The following is a 17,989-nucleotide window of genomic DNA, read 5'->3' on the forward strand; positions in this document are numbered from 1 at the left end:
TTTAATCTGCACTGTCTACCTGCAGGTACCCACTCACTTTTGCCCCCGTTTCCCTTATATAAACCTGTGTCTCCAGCACATTGGAGACAATCTGTGAGACATTAGTCAGCCATCTTCCCAGTGTTGACCTCTCTGAAATAACTTCCTTTCTTAACTCACCACTTCTCATCTCTCTGCCTTTGGATTTTATGTATGTCAAGTGGCTGAACTTGATCTGTTTGGGACCCCAGAGACAGGCGCTCTTGCACCCCTTCCTGCACACCAGGTAGCAGAAGAGAGATGAGTGGTGGCAAAACCAGAATAGGATTTTTGTCAGCAAGGCCAATACTGAGAAGGCAGTGGACTAATGTCTCAAACACGGTCTCCAAACTGCTGAACATTCTTCCAGGTTCATACAAAGAAAATGTAGGACAAAGGGTGGTGGTACATGCAGATGGTGAAGGTCAGGCCGATCACTGCATTGTTGTCAGGGATGTGGGGTCTTGCTCTTTCAGGGCAGTCCCTATTGCTGGGGGGAGAGGGGGGGGAGTTTCCTTTCCCATCCTGGGATGCTTTGCCTGCTGGGGCTTCTACAGGAGCTAAAAGATGAGCTGGAAAGGAGTGAATCAGGAAATATAGATGAAGGTCAAAGTGGAGACAGTTGAAGGCACTGCTGGGTCCTCTTTCCATTTCACAACGCCTATGTATATTTATTTTTTAAAACTTGAGTGACCATTAGATGTTCAGAAATGGAAAACAGGGGGCTCAGTGGGTTGGCTCTTGAAGTTACCATGGCATAAATTTGGAGAGTCCACATACACATGGACATTCCAAAGTCAGGCAGGCAAAATGAGGTATAGCTCTCATCCTGAACTAAGGAGAAGGGAGTAGGAGTCTGGGATTTCAAAATAAAGAAATGCATTGACAGACTGAATAGGAGAGGAGCAGGTGTTTGGTGAAGAGGTTCAGGACAGTCACTCCCATCCCCACCCAGAATGTCCCACTTTGGCATGTGGATTATTCTGAGCTGAAAGTACTTGAAAGCCCCCATGGTCTCAGGGGAAAGGTTTGTTCTTCCCTTCACCATACAGAAGAATCTAAATTGAAGGTCCTTTCCAGAATAAAGGTTATTAATGAATAAATTTTCTCTGAGCGACTCATCTCTATGGTAGGGCAAATGTCTCATCACTAAACTTCTACTCTTCCTATCACCCTGTGAAGTACATTCCTTTCCTTGAAATCCCAGGCACCTACCCCCTTCTCCTCAGTTCAGAATACCTGTATACCTCATTTTGCCTGCCTTAAAATGTCCATGTCTAGGTGGATTCCTTGTACACATGCCATTACACTTGATTTTCTCCTGTTAATCTGTCTTCAGTCAATTAGACCCTTGAAGGGGACATAAATTCTTGCCATGTGACATAGGTAATTAGATGTTTGCTCTGCCATACACATGGATCACTCAGATAAAATTTATCCTGGGTAATAATCCTTGTTTTGGAAAGGGCACACAATTTGGAATCCTGCATGTAGTTAAGGAAGGTACCAAAGTTTCTCTGGAGCCCACAGGGTCTTGACTGCCTCCAGCTCCAAATAATCCTAATATGCCAAAGTGGCACATTCTGGTGGGGCCTGTCCCAACCCCTTTCAAAGCATATTATGTAATGAGAAATTATGAGATTAAGGCACCAAAACATACAGCATTTCCTTCAATGTATCTGACTTGGGGTTTCAGCAAAATATTAGCGCCTACCATTGAGACATGGGAGGAGCAGTGAGCCAAACCTCTGACCTCCTTTAATCTGTTCAGTGAGGGGAGAGCCCAGGGTAGGGCCAGACCTGGAAAAGCTTAACAACAGAGGGTTCTGGATGAGCTGTAGAGGCAGAGGGCTCTAGGCTACTAATCTCCCTGCCTGTGGGATATTGTCAGTTTTGTCTCTCTAAATTTGTCTAACAAAAACTTTGTACAATTCTACTCTACTTAAGTCAATCCCCTATTTTATGACATGAAATGATAAGTGATTTAACAAACACTTAGAGGTTTCTGGGACAATACTATAGTTGGCCCTTGAAACACAGGTTTGAAGTGCATGGCTCTTTCTGCATACAGTTTTTGTTTGCATAAACACAGAATACTGTAAATGTATTTCCTTATGATTTCATTAATATTTCTCTACCTTACTTTTATTGCAAGACTGTGTGTGTGTGTGTGTGTGTGTGTGTGTGTGTATAAAATACAAAATGTGTAATTGACTATGTTATCTGTAAGGTTTCCAGTCAACAGTTGTCGGTTAAGAATTATGTTTTTGAAGTGTCATAAGTGATACAGGGATTTTTCACCTGTATAGCGGTGTTGGTGCCTCTAACCACTACATCGTTTAAGGGTCAACTACATTTTATTCTTTACAAGGTAAACAAATACAAGTATTACTACTACTAACAACTAGTTTCTTTGTGGATGGCCTTCAGGGGCCACCTTTGTACTCACAAAACCACAGAGAAATGAAGTCATAACCCCCCATAAATCATCCCTTCCTTGCAGTTACCCCAAAACCTTAAATTCAACCATTTAACGTTTATTTATTTATTTTTGAGACAGAGAGAGACAGAGCATGAATGGGGGAGGGTCAGAGAGAGGGAGACACAGAATCTGAAACAGGCTCCGGGCTCTGAGCTGTCAGCACAGGGGCCCGATGCGGGGCTCGAACTCACGGACCGCGAGATCGTGACCTGAGCCGAAGTCGGCGCTCAACCGACTGAGCCACCCAGGCGCCCCAAATTCAACCATTTAAACATTTGCTCTGTGAGACTGGAAGTCTCTCAATTATAGAGGTCATGGCACTTCATCTGTTTTTCTAATAACCATATTAAATATAAACCATCACTTTCTCTATCAGTTTGCATCTCCAAACCTCCTCAGAGTTTGTCACGGTACCTATAAACACATTTTAATCCTGACAAAAACATCAAATTCCATATTACAGATTAAAAAAACAAAAAACAAAATAAAACAAAACAAACAAACAAAAAACCCCACCAAACCAGGGTTTCTCAAACCTGAATTGTATAAAACTTGGGAAAGAATGAAAAACTGATACAGAGCAAAGGATATTGCAGGGAGATAATGATTATAAATTGCTATTTTGGATAACATCCTTGTGGAGGAAAAAAAAAATAATTGACATTAGTGAAATAATAATTCTGTAATTCTATAATATTAAGGTGCCTTGTTAGTTGTATGTTTTGTCAAAAGTACCAGAGCAATGTCCGACGTCAAGAACAGGGAACAGGATGAGGAGTATATGAGAACTGTGTTCTCTCTGCCACACTTCTGCAATATTAATTTCTTACATTAAAAAAATTCACATTAAAATTATAACTTTATAGGGTCCCCTGGACTGCCCAGTCTATTAAGCCCCCGACTCTCTTTTTCAGCTCACTTCATGATTTCACAGTTCAAGAAACAGAGCCCACCCTGGGCTTAAAGGCTTTGTCATAGTCTCTGCACTTGCTGGGTTTCAACCCAAGGATATACACTCTGATGTGAAGGAAAGTCTGAGCAATGGTTAAAGGCTTCAGCAAATTCTTTACGTTTCCAAGGTTTCTTCCCAGTATGAATTATCTGATACCCATGAAGGCATCAACTCCAGGTATAGACTTTGCCACATTCTTTACATTTGTAAGGTTTTTCTCCAGTATAAACTCTATGATGTGAAAAAAATGTAAGTACTGGTGAAGGGCTTTGCCACATTCTTTACATATGTAAGGTTTTTTCTCAGGTTGGAAACTTTTTTTTTAATGTTTATTTATTTTTGAAGGAGTGAGAGACAGAGTGTGCGTGGGGGAGGGGCAGAGAGAGACACAGAATCTGAAGCAGGCCCCAGGCTCTGAGCTGTCAGCACAGAGCCCAAAGTGGGGCTCCAGCTCACAGACTGCGAGATCATGACCTGAGAAGAAGACGGACTCTCAACTGACTGAGCCACCCAGGTGCCCCTCAGGTTGAAAACTCTTGAGCAAGTTGTGAAGGCTGCTTAAAAACTTTGCCACATTTACTACATTTCTAAGTGTTCTCTCCAGTCAGGAAACAATGACATTTAATAAAGTTTGAGCTTTGATGGAAGACTTCCCCAGATTTATTTATTTTATACTCATTCTCTAGAAACCGAATGCTCTGTTTATTAGGATTTGATGCACAGTTAACCTTTTTCCCAGATTCATTTCATTAAGTTGTCTCCATGGTAAACACCTTGGTAGTTATTGAAGACAGAGTCCTCACTAAAGATCTTCCCTAATTCACAACATGTGAAAAGTTGTTCCAAACTCAGTATTATGTGATCTTATTGAACAGCAATGCTTGGATAAAGACCTTCTCATAATTATCAAAATTAGAGACTTTGGAACAAAGAGGTATTATTTATTGGTGAAACAATAAAAAACCCTCAAAAAGAATACCTCAAACTGATCATATTTAGAAATTTTATCTTCACTTTTAATTTTCGAGAAATCAGAAATGTCGGAATAATTGATCCAATCCTATATTTGAAATGGTTGCAATGGTTACTTTTGGCATGCACTTGGTGACTTTCTAGATTTTTCAAATTTCCTGTCAGAGCATATACATGTTTAGAAAATGGACTTGGGTCTTTGTATTCATAAAGACATTGTTCCACAAAGATAGCTGTCTTAAAGTGGAATTCCCCCAAATGTTTTATATCTTCAAACTTTTTTTAATGTGTGTGTGTGTTTGTTTGTTTGTTTGTGTATGTATGTATGTATGTATGTATTTAGGAAGCTAAGGCATAAAGAGAGGAAGAGAGAGAATCCAAGGAGGCTCCACACTTTCAGTGCACAGCTTAACACAGGGTTCGAATCATAAACCATGAGATCATGACCTGAGTCAAAACCAAGAGCGATACTTAACTGACTGATCCCACCAGGTGCCCCTCATCAATCTCTTTAGGCAGTAAGGATTTCATTGTGGGTAAATGCCCAGTTTGGTTCTATCCATCATGATACTCCTTCTGCTCTTCCTTCTCCCCTTCACCTTCCCAATCTTTCATTAACTGTGAATTCTCAAAAGTCACATATCTTCCCAATAGCACCTCATGGAAAGAATCTCCTTTGCCTGTCTTTGTCAACAAGCCCAAGGCATAACTGAAAGATACCAAATAAATGATCCCACAACTGCACTTGCATCAATATACGGTAAGGTGCTAATGCAAAAACTTAATACACATCACCAGACAGCAGACATGAGAAATAGGAGGCACAGAGACTTTGCTCCCCCAAGGAGAAACAGACTGACCAAATTGCCTTTTCAAGTGCCCCAGAATCCAGTTGGGAGAACAAAGCACTTCCAGGCAAGGACAAACTGAAAAAGACTCACATCAAAGAGGAAAGAAAAGTTAGTGACACTTTCCCCCAATAGCTCTTCTAGTACTCTACCTAGTACTCCATGGCAAGATTATGAGAAAATGCTCAACTCTGTGCAAGAAATAAGACATGAGTGACCTGTGTAAAGATCTGGCTCTTTTGTAGCTACCTGAGGGGACTGGATCCTGTCATACAGGACACTGAGGGCTCAAGGAATGGAAGCATATTATGAAAGCATTATGCTGGCTGCTCAGAAAAAAAGCTGAGTATTTCTTCAAACACCAGAGACTGCAGAACTTAAACCAAACAACAGGAGAGAGAGGTGAATCATGTGCTCTAAATAAGACCCAACACACACTTTCTTAACTGGGTAATTACAAAAGCTCATACTTTATACATCCTCAGAATATGTTTCATAGGACCCAGGATTTACTAGCACAGCTTTTATTTGTGTTCTCCTTTACAAGGCAAGTTCATAAAGCCTGGGACCAGAGGCTGGGTTTTAAATTCCCAATTCTCAGTGAAAGATCATAAGGCATAGCAAGAAACAGAAAAATGTGTTCCAATTGAAGGAATGAAGAAAAGCTCCAAAACTTACCATAAATTTATACATAACTATTCATTACCTGACAAAGAACTCAAATTAATCATCATAACCATGCATATGGAGAATGAAGAGAGAACAAATGGGGAACTAAATGATATCAGAAAAACTATGTATGGCCAAAATAAAATTCAAACTAACAGAAAGTATGCAAAACAATGAAACAAAATTAGGAGCTAAAGAGTCCAGTAAATACATTTTAAAGACCAGTAAAAAGGGGGTGCACGACTGGTTCAGTTGGTACAGCATGCAACGTTTGATCTCAGGGTTCTGGGTTTGAGCCCCATGTTGGGTATAGAGATTACTTTAAAAAATTATATGTTAAAAAAAAAATAGTAGGGGCACCTGGGTGGCTCAGTCGGTTAAGCGGCTGACCTCTGCTCAGGTCATGATCTCCTGGTCCATGAGTTTGAGTCCCACATCGGGCCCTGTGCTGACAGCTCAGAGCCTGGAGCCTGTTTCAGATTGTGTGTCTCCCTCTCTCTCTGCCTCTCCCCCGTTCATGCTCTGTGTCTCTCTGTCTCAAAAATAAATAAACATTATTTTTTTAAAATAGTAAAGGGTTAACAAAAGTCTTAATCAGAAAAAAAAAAATCAGAGAACTTAAAGGTCACTTGTTTTAAATTGTCCACTGAAGGACCAAAGCAAAAACAAACACACAAAAATTAACAAAGGACAGAGTCCAATGAACTTTTGGAACACTAACAAGTGAACCAATATACATATTAAGACGACCCCATATGAGAGGACAGTGAAATGGAACAGAGAGCTTACATGAAAAACTAATGGCTCATAATTCCCATATTTGTGGAAAGAAAAAAGCCAGAAGCTCAGTGAATTTTTATGCAGGATAAATGCCAAGTCTTAAATTTATATCTTAAATTATAGTGACACACTATAATTAACTTATCATAAATCAGAGGTGAACAGAAAACTTTGAAACACTATGAGGAAAGCAACTGATCTTGTCCAACAGATCCAGTGTAAGATACTAGCAGTTTCCCCACATACCTTGTAGGAAGCAGTGCATAGGATAATATATTCAAGTACTGAAATATCAAAAAATATCAACCAAGGGGTGCCTTGGTGGCTCAGTCAGGTAAGTGTCCAGCTACAGCTCAGGCCATTATATCAAGGTTCCCAAGATTGAGCTCCATTGTCAGACTCTGTGCTGACAGCTCAGAGCCTGGAGCCTGCTTCAGATTCTGTGTCCCCCTCTCTGTCTGCCCCTCCCCCACTCATGCTCTGTCTCTCTCTCTCTCTCTCAAAAATAAATAAACGTTAAAAAAAAAAAAAGAAAGAAATGGAGAAAGGAAGACTTTCTCAGGAAAAACCACTAGAAGTTTAGCAGTAAACTGGCTCTATAAGAAACATTAAAGGGAGAGTCTTGTTAAAATACGATTCTAAAAGTAACTGAAGTGTAATGAACATATAAAACTCTGCTCAATATATTTAAACCAATATAGAAACCTGGAGTTCGTAATGAGGAACCAAAAATAAGTTTTATTTCTGTGACAGAGTATTTTAAACAAATAATAAAAGCATAAAAATCACAAACCCATGTCATAGAGTATACAACATAAAAAGCAGAATTTAGGATATTGGTAAGACAAAGTAGGTGCAGTGGTGAACATGATATGTCTGAGAGATTTTAAGTCCTTCTCATGGTAACCACAAAGAAAATTCCTATAGAATACAGAAAGCAGATGAGAATGTCATTAAAGCATATTATTACAAACATCAAAGAAACAAAATGGGATACAGGAAGAGAAGAAAAGTGTCATAAAATAGCCACAACAAGTACAGAAAACTATTTAAAAAATGGCAATAGTAGTGGTTCCCTTTCAGTAATACTTTGATTGTAAATACATGAAAGTGTCCCAATGAAAAGATATAGATTGGCTGACAGTAACAACAAACTCCTACAATCTCTTGTCTATAAGAGATTCACCATAGATCTAAGATCACACACAGGATTCAAGTAAAAGTATGTAAAAAGACATTGCGTGCTAATGGGAGCCAAAAGACAGCATTGGTGTGTCTATACCAATACCAAATGACTAATGCCAAACAAATACACATTAAAGGTTAAAAATTTTCATGACAGAGGCTCCTGTGTGGCACAGTTGGGTAAGTGTCCATCTCTTGGTTTCTGTTCAGGTCATGATCTCATGGTTCGTGGGTTTGAGCCCTGCCTAGGGTTCCACACTAACAGTGTAGAACCTGCTCAGGATTCTGTCTCTCTTCTGCTCTCTGCCCCTCCCCCGTTCTCTTCCTCTCTCCTTTTCTCTCAAAATAAATAAACTTAAAAAAATATTTTAAAAAGTATTTAAAAAAATTTTTAAATGTCATGACAGAAAAAGGACATAATATAAAGACTTGAAATTACAGGACACTATAACAATTATAATTATGTGGGAACCTAACATCAAGATCCCATACAGGTGAAGTACAAATGACAGAATTGAAGCAAGAAATAAACAGCATCATAAGAGTAGCAGAGGTCAACACTCCAGTTTAACTGGATAGAAGGACCACATTCAACTTCAGTAAGAAGCACCCTGAAGCAACATTACAGACCAATTTCATATAACAAACATAAACAGATTGCTCCACCAAGGAAGAATATATTACACAATAATCTCCATTGAACATTGATCATCCTGTATAGATGATAGTATACAAAACCAGTGTTAAGAAATTTGGAAAGATTAAAATCATACAAGCATGTTTTTTGGCCACCATGGAATGAAACTAAGTTTTAAGAACAGATGGAAAATTGGAAATTCTACAAACATTTAGAAACTGAACAATATGCTCTTAAACAATCAATGAGTCAAAAGATATTGAAGAAAAGGACCAGAAAATGCCTTGAGCCAAGTGAAATGACACACAATATACTCAAACATATGGAATTGAAAGAAAGTAATTCTAAGGAAATAGTGGAGTGAATAGACAACCTGTGAAATGGAAGGAAAGTTTTTACAGAGCATTTAGAGCATAAGGAGTTAATATCCAGAATATAGAAAGAACTTGTGCACCAACAACCAAAAAGCAAATAACACGATTTAAATTTGGAGGGAGGATAGAATGAGCACCATCCAGTGATGATATACAAGTGGCCAACCATATGAAAGAGACTCAAAACCATTATTCCTTAGAGAAATACAAATCTGACCACAGTGGGTTATCACATTACACCACTTCACATCCCACTATTAAACAAATAAAAACAACACATGTTGGAAAAGATGTGGAGAAATTGGAACCTTTATGCACTGCTAGAGGAAATGGAAATGATGCAACCACAATGGAAAACAAGATGAGAGTTTGAGAAAAAAAATTTCAATGGTATTATCATAAAATCCAGCATCCCACTTGTGGGAATATAACCAGAAGAATTCAAAGTTGGGTCTCCAAGAGAGGTCTTATTCAGAAAAGCCAGTAACAGGAGAAAGCAACAGAAATGTCCATGGGTGCATGAATAAAGAAAATGTAGCATATACACACAATGAAATAATATTCAGCTTTGAAAGAAAGAACACATCTCGTCACATTATACAACATGGCTAAAATGTGATGACATTACACTAAGTGAAATAAATGAGTCAAAGAGACAGATACACTGATTTCACTTACTTAATGTAATGTAGTGAATCTCATGAAGAAAGAAAGGAAGGAAAGGACAGAAGGAGAAAGGAAGAAGATGCACTTGGGGCTTAGAATACATACAAATGTGGAAGTGGCTGTTTAACAGGTACTGAGTTTCAGTTTTGCAAGATGAGAAAATTCCAGAGACTGGTTTTGCAACAACATAAATATACTTAACACTACATTTTAAAATGGCCAAAATGGTAAATTTCATGGCATATGTTTCAACCACAATTAAGAGTAAACCATAAAACTTAAAGTTGATACAAAATTATGAGTTTAAAAAAATTACCTTCAATGGGGCACCTGGTTGGCTCAATTAAGTGTCCGACTTTAGCTCAGGTCATGATCTCTCAGTTTGTGAGTTTAAGCCACTCATCACGCTCTGTGCTGACAGCTCAGAGCCTAGAACCTTCTTCAGATTCTGTGTCTCCCTCTCGCTCTCTGATCCTCCCCCACTCATACTCTTGTCTCTGTGTCTCTCTCAAGAATAAATCAACATTAAAACAAAATTAAAATATTACCTTCAAGAGGTATTTCTCTCACAAAGGGCATACACATTCATCCATAAATAGATTATGACCTTAATTTTGTTGTAACAACTCACCAAGATAGGAAAAAACCACTGACCACTAACCAAGAAAAGAAACAAGGTAAGTCATGACCAAAGAATGTATGGGTAATATTTATACAGACAAATACAGAAGTAATTTTATTAGGAATCTGCCATATGTCAATTGCCATTTGAATTAAACCCTAAACTGTCTTCAAACGTATTCAGTTGAAAATTGTTATCCACAAACATAAAACATAGATAAGAAACAAAAACAAAATTAAATTAATGTTGTGGAATCTATCATACAGAAGGAAGCATGGTTACAGAATTGTCAGACAAGAATAAGAGAAATTTTAACCATCAAAATCCTGAATATCATAGATATTTATTGATAAAAAGGATCCCACTACAACAAAACAAAAACAAAAACAAAAAAAACCCTTCCACTTCCAAATATTATTGATACAATAACAAGGAGTGGAGATGAGAATTTAAGAAGTAGTCAATACCATTTAATGTCACTATTTAGAGTTGTCACTCATCATCAGTAAAGGATGATGGTACCTTAAGAACGGGGACACTAAATATCAAGATGAAACATCGGGAGGACTTTTATCTCAACATCTACAAATTCCCACTTCTTTCCCCTGCAGCAGGGATCTGAATTCCAGTCATGCAACAAGTAATCTTCCAACAGACGTTCCTCCAAGGAAGGAACAAAACCCCAGGTTTTGGCCAGCATAGAGCAGTTTGAGCTCCAGTATAGTTTCATGTAGAAGATAGACTATGAAGTGTCAGACACTTCCCTGTACCTCAGTATAATGTTAAAATCTCCACCCATAGAGGGGCACAGCCTTCATTAATATAACATAGGACACACGTTTAGGCTTGTTTCCTAAGTACACATGGGCTTGAGCCTGCCTTATTCCTACCTTTACATAGGATGACAAAACTCCCCTTTAAGATATTCATCCTAACCCTAAATAAAAAGAAGCCACTCACCCCTGCTCTTCAATATACAACTTTGAAAGTTATTCCCCTCATCTCCTTATTTGTTGAAAATAAAGTTTCCTTTGAGCGACAATTCCACCTAGTGTAGTCTCAACGTGTAACTCACGATGGAGGAAATTCGCGTTAGTTCAGATACAGGAAGTCAGCCCCACCCAAGAAGAGGAGGTTTCCATATTTTTGTAAGCTCATATCCCTGTACAATTCCCACTGAGGGAAGCTCAGGCATTCCCACTCCCCCTGAGGGAATTCTATGGCCACATCCCTAAATATCAGCAACCCCTGCAATAAATGCTACAATTGCCAACTGGCCACTGGCAGTGTTCATTACGATACCTAAGATGAAAGGAAAGAGCTGGGACAAGTGGTCCTGTCTTAAGTGAGTTTCTTGCCTTACTCAGTAAGATAATTTTTAACACAGCTATATACTTTCATATATTCTCTACCTTTGAGATAAGAAGATGGCATAATATTCACAGAACCACTATAAACACTCTATTTCTCCAAGATCAACTGTAAACTGAAGGCATCAACAGAGGCACATGCATATTTGAGGACTTGCATTTACATCATATAGTATAAGTTGTATACATTTCTTAGATGGAAAGTTTTAGTGGGTCAGAAATATTATCGAATTCTAATGAATTTCACAACAGTGATTTGGAGATGGTATTAAAATGCAGGCTCTGATTCAGGAGTTGGGATGGGAACTGAGTCTGCATCTCTAACAAGGTATTAATTAGTCTATGTGGGAAGGTATTCACTTTTGAATAACAAAGGAGCAGAAGAACCAGGAAAGAATTATCAGAGTACATGAAATGAATGGGTTCTATAGCAATTATAGATTCTACAGGTTAAAGCAAGAAAGGCAACACCAATACATTCTAAGCATTAATAATTACTAGATTCTAAAAGTTTTCATAGATGAACACACACACACACACACACACACACACACAAATAATCTAGGGGATGAAACATTTTTTCCCTTTACAGAATATTTTTTCATACTTCCAGTAAATGTAAAAAACTAGATGTTCTTAAATTAACCATTTTATTTATTTATTTATTTATTTATTTATTTATTTATTTATTTGAGTCAGAGAAAGTGGAAATGAAGAGAAGGGCATACAGAAAAGCTGAGAATCTTTTTTTTTTAATTTTTTTTAAACATTTATTTATTTTTGAGACAGAGAGAGACAGAGCATGAGCAGGGGAGGGTCAGAGAGAGAGGGAGACACAGAATCTGAAACAGGCTGCAGGCTCTGAGCTGTCAGCACAGAGCCCGACGCGGGGCTCGAACTCACAGACCGTGAGATCCTGACCTGAGCTGAAGTCGGCTGCTTAACCGACTGAGCCACCCAGGTGCCCCAGAAAAGCTGAGAATCTTAAGCGGACTCCACACTCAGTACAGAACCCCACGCGGAATTCCATCCTACATCCCTGGGATGACCTGAGCCAAAATCAAGAGTCAGACACTCAACCTACGGAACCACCCACGTATCCCATGAAAGTGAATTTTAACCTGGGTTCCCTGACCTAGAATTTATCTAACAAAAAACATTAATCAATAGACACCAATGTAAAATTACATTCATAGCAGGTTTCAAAACTGAGAATGGTGATAAAAACAAGAAGATATCCACACAAAACTGATCTACCTTTTACATTTTATGCACATATGTAAACTTTCATTTTATCTTCAAAAATTCTGAGGAAAAATATACACCCATGTGTGGCTTGAGCTTACAACCCTGAGATCAAAAGTTTCATGCTCTACTGACTGAGCCAGCCAGGCACCCCTGAACATATCTAAACTTTTCAAAAGGGCAATATACACATTGAAAGTGAGAGCAAAATGTTGTCTTGGTGACTTAAATTAAGAAACATTCTCCCAAAACAATACCTCAATGGCATAAAACTTATAATTCTATTTGTGGATGATTATGTTTCTGTCACTTAATCACACTATGGACACACACGCAGAGTGATATAAAGAAAATAGCTAATATTCCTGAGTCTTGTATTTCTCTGTAATTTTTCATTTCAATCAGCATTTGTGCTATATTGTATCTTAAGATTTTGACACTCTACCCTGTTAACTATGTGATCCTTGTTTTTTTTTTTTTTTTCCTGAAAATACAAAGAAGAAAAGAATGTCTGTCACATGAGTAAGAAATACAATGAAAACTTACAATTTGGAACCTCCCTGACACAGAACCGCCTCTCCCAGAAGTCAGTATCTCTAGTACACAAGAGAGAGAGAGAGAGAGAGAGAGAGAGAGGAAGCCTTCACTTTCCAGTGGAAACTGCAAGCAAAGAGAAACTCAGAAGAAAGGAGTCTCCAGTTTGAATGTGATGGCTTCTGCACATGTCTTAGTAAATCCATCCAATCCATAGGAATGACTAAGAGACATATTCACATTATATAAGAGGAATGTGGCAGAGAGCACCAAGCCAAGTAAAAGAAGTTAACATTTGCTTCAATGAAGCCAATTGTTATCAGTGCCTGAGGCACACGGAAGGACGCATTATCACACCCCTGTTCTTGTTGCTACCCAAAAGTAAATCAGAATAGGAATCTAATTGAGAAAAAACAGTGGGTTTATAAAACTCGCAAGCCACAAATAGGGCCAATTCCCCCTTAATGTTGAGCGTGTTGTAAATACAGCATCTTTTTTTTCTTTTTCCCCTTGCATCCTGGAGAGCAAAGCTGTTTCATTTCCAGAACTTTCGAAGTTATTTTGGGCCACATGTCCATCTTGTTTATTTGTGCATTTGCATAATCCTAGTCCACAAAGAGCTGATAAAGCATCCTAATGTGACTTAAATATGTTCTGTTCTCCTTGACTGATACACCAAAACACAAGCCCATCTACTCTAGGAGTCTCAGATTCAATGCCCTCCCCCACAGACCTCTCCCAAAAGGAACATTTTTAAAAGTTGCAGGACAGTAATTCAAAATGACAGTTTTCATGTCCTATTGGAAGCCAGTTTGGAAAGAATGGCGAGAAGGCTCTAGAATAAAGCAAAGAAATGCTCAAAAGAGATAACATTCAATATCATGTTTTAAAAGTAGGTGAAAAGACTCATAAGACAGTAATATCAGAACTAGAGAAACAAATTTTTGCAATTTTTGAATGCATAGAACTTCAGGAGGAAAAAATGACACATAGCCTCTAACCTGGGAGGCAAGGCTTACCGGAGAACCAGCCATTTCATCCTCTTCCTCCTGTGCCCTAGCTTTCTTTCTCAGGAGATACTTGTGGGGAAGTCACGGCCAGCTGGAACGTGAGCATTTGCTTTTAAGGTAAAGTCTCTTCACCTGTTAACTACTCATCTACAGTCAGGACATTGAAATACTAAAAAGGCCCAACTTCCTATTCTTTTCTGTGTCAGGAGCTATTCAAAAACTATGAGCTCCTACAAGATCAATTCTCCCAGTTTCTCTTTCCTGTCTTCATACAGCCTCCTCTCCAACCGACATCCACACAATCTACTACAGCATAGGAAATCTGTGCTGTGTGGACCTGACCCCTCCAGACTCATGTAGAGGAGACAGTGTTATGTCCCTGTCCCTGTGTTAAGGAGCAAAGCCAGCACTCAACTCTAATAAGTTTCTGAGGGGCCCTCATGTTTTACCATAGCCTCACTTAGAATCACCTGGAGCACTTAATTAAAAGAACCCTGAGGCTCCTATGGAGACCTATTGGTAGAATCTGTGGGCAAGGTTACCAGTGATGATTATATTTAAAACACCATGTTATTCTAATGGAAAGACTGAGCTCAGAATCAAGTAACTAAGGCTCCTTGAGCTTTAGTGTGCATAGAAATTATGTATTCCAGAAATCCACTAGGAAATTATAATGTTGCAAGTTTGGGGTGGGAGCCAAGAAGTAGCATCCTAGAAGTTCCATGCTAGTCGTAGTGTCGCACCACATAGACCCAGAATCAGTAGCACTAAGTGACAGAAAAAAGACCCAGCACACCTGAGCCCAGGGACTCACCATCTTGTCTCCACACAAGCACTCTTGGTTCCCAGTCCTGAAACATCACATTCCTTGCTGGTCGATTGAAAGTTACCAAATGGTAAAGAAGGCAATAATGTCACTCAAACCTGAGTTCAGTTACTCCATGCTAAAAAGACAGTACTCGAGAGACAAGTGTTGGTGATGTTAACCTTAAAAGTAGACACTGACAGTCATTTTATCAGCAAAATATGGGATTATTCAGGAATAAATCAGAATTGTGATCCTGTACAAAAAAGCTACAGCAAACCCTACTTATGCCTGGGGAACAAAGAAGAGACAAAATTTAAAAAAAGAAAAGAAAAGAAAAGAAAAAGAAAGGATAAACAGAGTATGTTGTGAAGGTTGTAATGAACTAAAAGTCCTTTGGAGTAACCTGGTAGTTTGACGTGTGGTGGCTTCATTGTTGGTTCTATTGCCCAGGATGATGAGGAGAGAGTCTCTTTCTGACTGGAGAAGCAGAGTAGTATCTGGGCACAAGGTTTAGCCCATTTCAGGTCAAATCCATTTTTTATTTCTGGGTATACAATTAACCACGAGTGGGAGGCCTTAAGACCTCCCCTTGCCAAAACCACCCAAATCGATTTTGGTGAGGTTTCCCATTACTAAGTTTCACATGCCCCTTTTTGATCAAGATCTTTCCTTGAAAGGATCACTTATCAACAGTCAGGTTCTTTATGTTTCATGGTTTTGTTCCTCAGGGCCAGGAAGGACCTTTCCTGGTTGTCATGTCTCAGGTCACAGGGAAAGTACTCGGCAGCTGGAAACCACTGAAGCCACACATGAGTGATAGGGAGGGTTAGAAGGGAAAAACTCTCCAGTGCTCCCATCTGAAGTTTGTATCTTCTCAAGGCTGAGTATTTAACCAGCATCAACTAATGCAACACATCTTTCTTGTAAAAGATTGATTAACAGCAATTACAGATCAAAAACAAATGACAATTTGCAACTGTATGTTGGATATAAACCAGGATCTTGGGTCTGAAAGTAGCCATCTGAAAATATTTATTAGCACTTATCTGGACTTAGGGAAGAAGCATTTCTTTCTATGAAGGCAAGAATAGTATGGCTCCTGAAAATAACCTTTTAAACTTCTTATGAGGCAAAATAGTGTAATATTATGTGAAGCACTGAATTGAACAATTTAGCATATTTGGGAACATATAATACATGTATAAAGATGAAGCACCAGTTAATGAAAATTTGCAGGATTGCACATGGAACATTCTCCAGAGTAGACCACATACTGGGACACAAATCAGTCCTCAACAAGTACAAAAAGATTGAGATCACACATGCATATTTTCAGACCACAATGCTATGAAACTCGAAATCAACCACAAGAAAAAATTTGGAAAGGTAACAAATACTTGGAGACTGAAGAACATCCTACTAAAGAATGAATGGGCTAACCAAGAGGTTAAAAGGAAATTTAAAAACTTCATGGAAGCCGATGAAAATGATAACACCACAACCCAAAACCTCTGGGATGCAGCAAAGGTGGTCATAAGAGGAAAGTATATAGCAATCCAGGCTTTCCTAAAGAAGGAAGAAAGATCTCAGATACACAACCTAACCTTAAGCTTTAAAGAGCTGGGAAAAGACCATCAAATAAAACCCCAAACCAGCAGAAGACAGGAAATAATAAAGATTAGAGCAGAAATTAATGCTATTGAAACAAAAAAAAAAAAAAAAAAAAAAAAAAAAAAAAAAAAAAAAACAGAACAGATCAATGAAACCAGAAGCTGGTTCTTTGAAAGAATTAACAAAACTGATAAACCACTAGGCCAGTTTGGCCACAAAGAAAAAGGAAAGGGCCCAAATAAATAAAATCAAGAATGAAAGAGGAGAGATCGCAAACAACACAGCAAAAATAAAAACAATAATAAGAGAATATTATGAGCAATTATTTGCCAATGAAATGCGCAATATGGAAGAAATGGACGAATTCCCAGAAACATACACTACCAAAACTGAAACAGGAAGAAATAGAAATTTTGAACAGACCCATAGCCAGTAAAGAAATCAAATTAGTAGTAAAAAATCTGCCAAAAAAACAAGAGTCCAGGGTCCGATGGCTTTCCAGGGGGAATTCTACCAAACATTTAAGAAAGAGTTAACACCCATTCTCTCGAAGCTGTTCCAAAAAAATAGAAATGGAAGGAAAACTTCCAGACTCTTTCTATGAAGCCAGCATTACCTTGATTCCAAAACCAGAGACCGCACTAAAAATGAGAACTACAGACCAATTTCCCTGATGAACATGAATGCAGAAATCCTCAACACAACAAGATATTAGCCACCTAGATCCAACAATACATTAAAAAAAATTACTCACCACGACTAAGTGAGATTTATACCTGGGAGGCAGGGCTGGTTCAATATCCACAAAACAATCAATGTGATTCATCACATCAATAAAAGAAAGGACAAGAACAATATGATCCTCCCAATAACTGCAGAAAAAGCATTTGACAAAATACAGCATCCTTTCTTGATAAAAAACCCTCAAGAAAGTAGGGATAGAAAGATCATACCTCAAGATCATAAAAGCTATATGAAAGACCCAATTCTAATATCATCCTCAATGGAGAAAAACTGAGAGCTTTCTCCTTAAAATCAAGAACAACACAGGGATGTCCACTCTTGCCACTGTTACTCAACATAGTATTGGAAGTCTTAGCCTCTGCAATCAGACAACACAAAAAAATAAAAGGCATCCAAATTGGCCAGGAGGAGGTCAAACTTTCACTCTTCGCTAATGACATGATACTCTATATGGAAAATCCT

General features: G+C 38.4%; 1 pseudogene; it reads right to left on the reverse strand.

The window, feature by feature from the left end:
- Positions 1–390: 390 nt before the first annotated feature.
- LOC144614665 (uncharacterized) overlaps positions 391–17,989 on the reverse strand; it is a 48,136-nt pseudogene continuing 30,537 nt past the window's right edge.

This window comes from Panthera onca, chromosome E2 (genome assembly GCF_046562875.1).
Source record: "Panthera onca isolate mPanOnc1 chromosome E2, mPanOnc1 haplotype 2, whole genome shotgun sequence".
Classification (NCBI taxonomy): Eukaryota; Metazoa; Chordata; class Mammalia; order Carnivora; family Felidae; genus Panthera; species Panthera onca.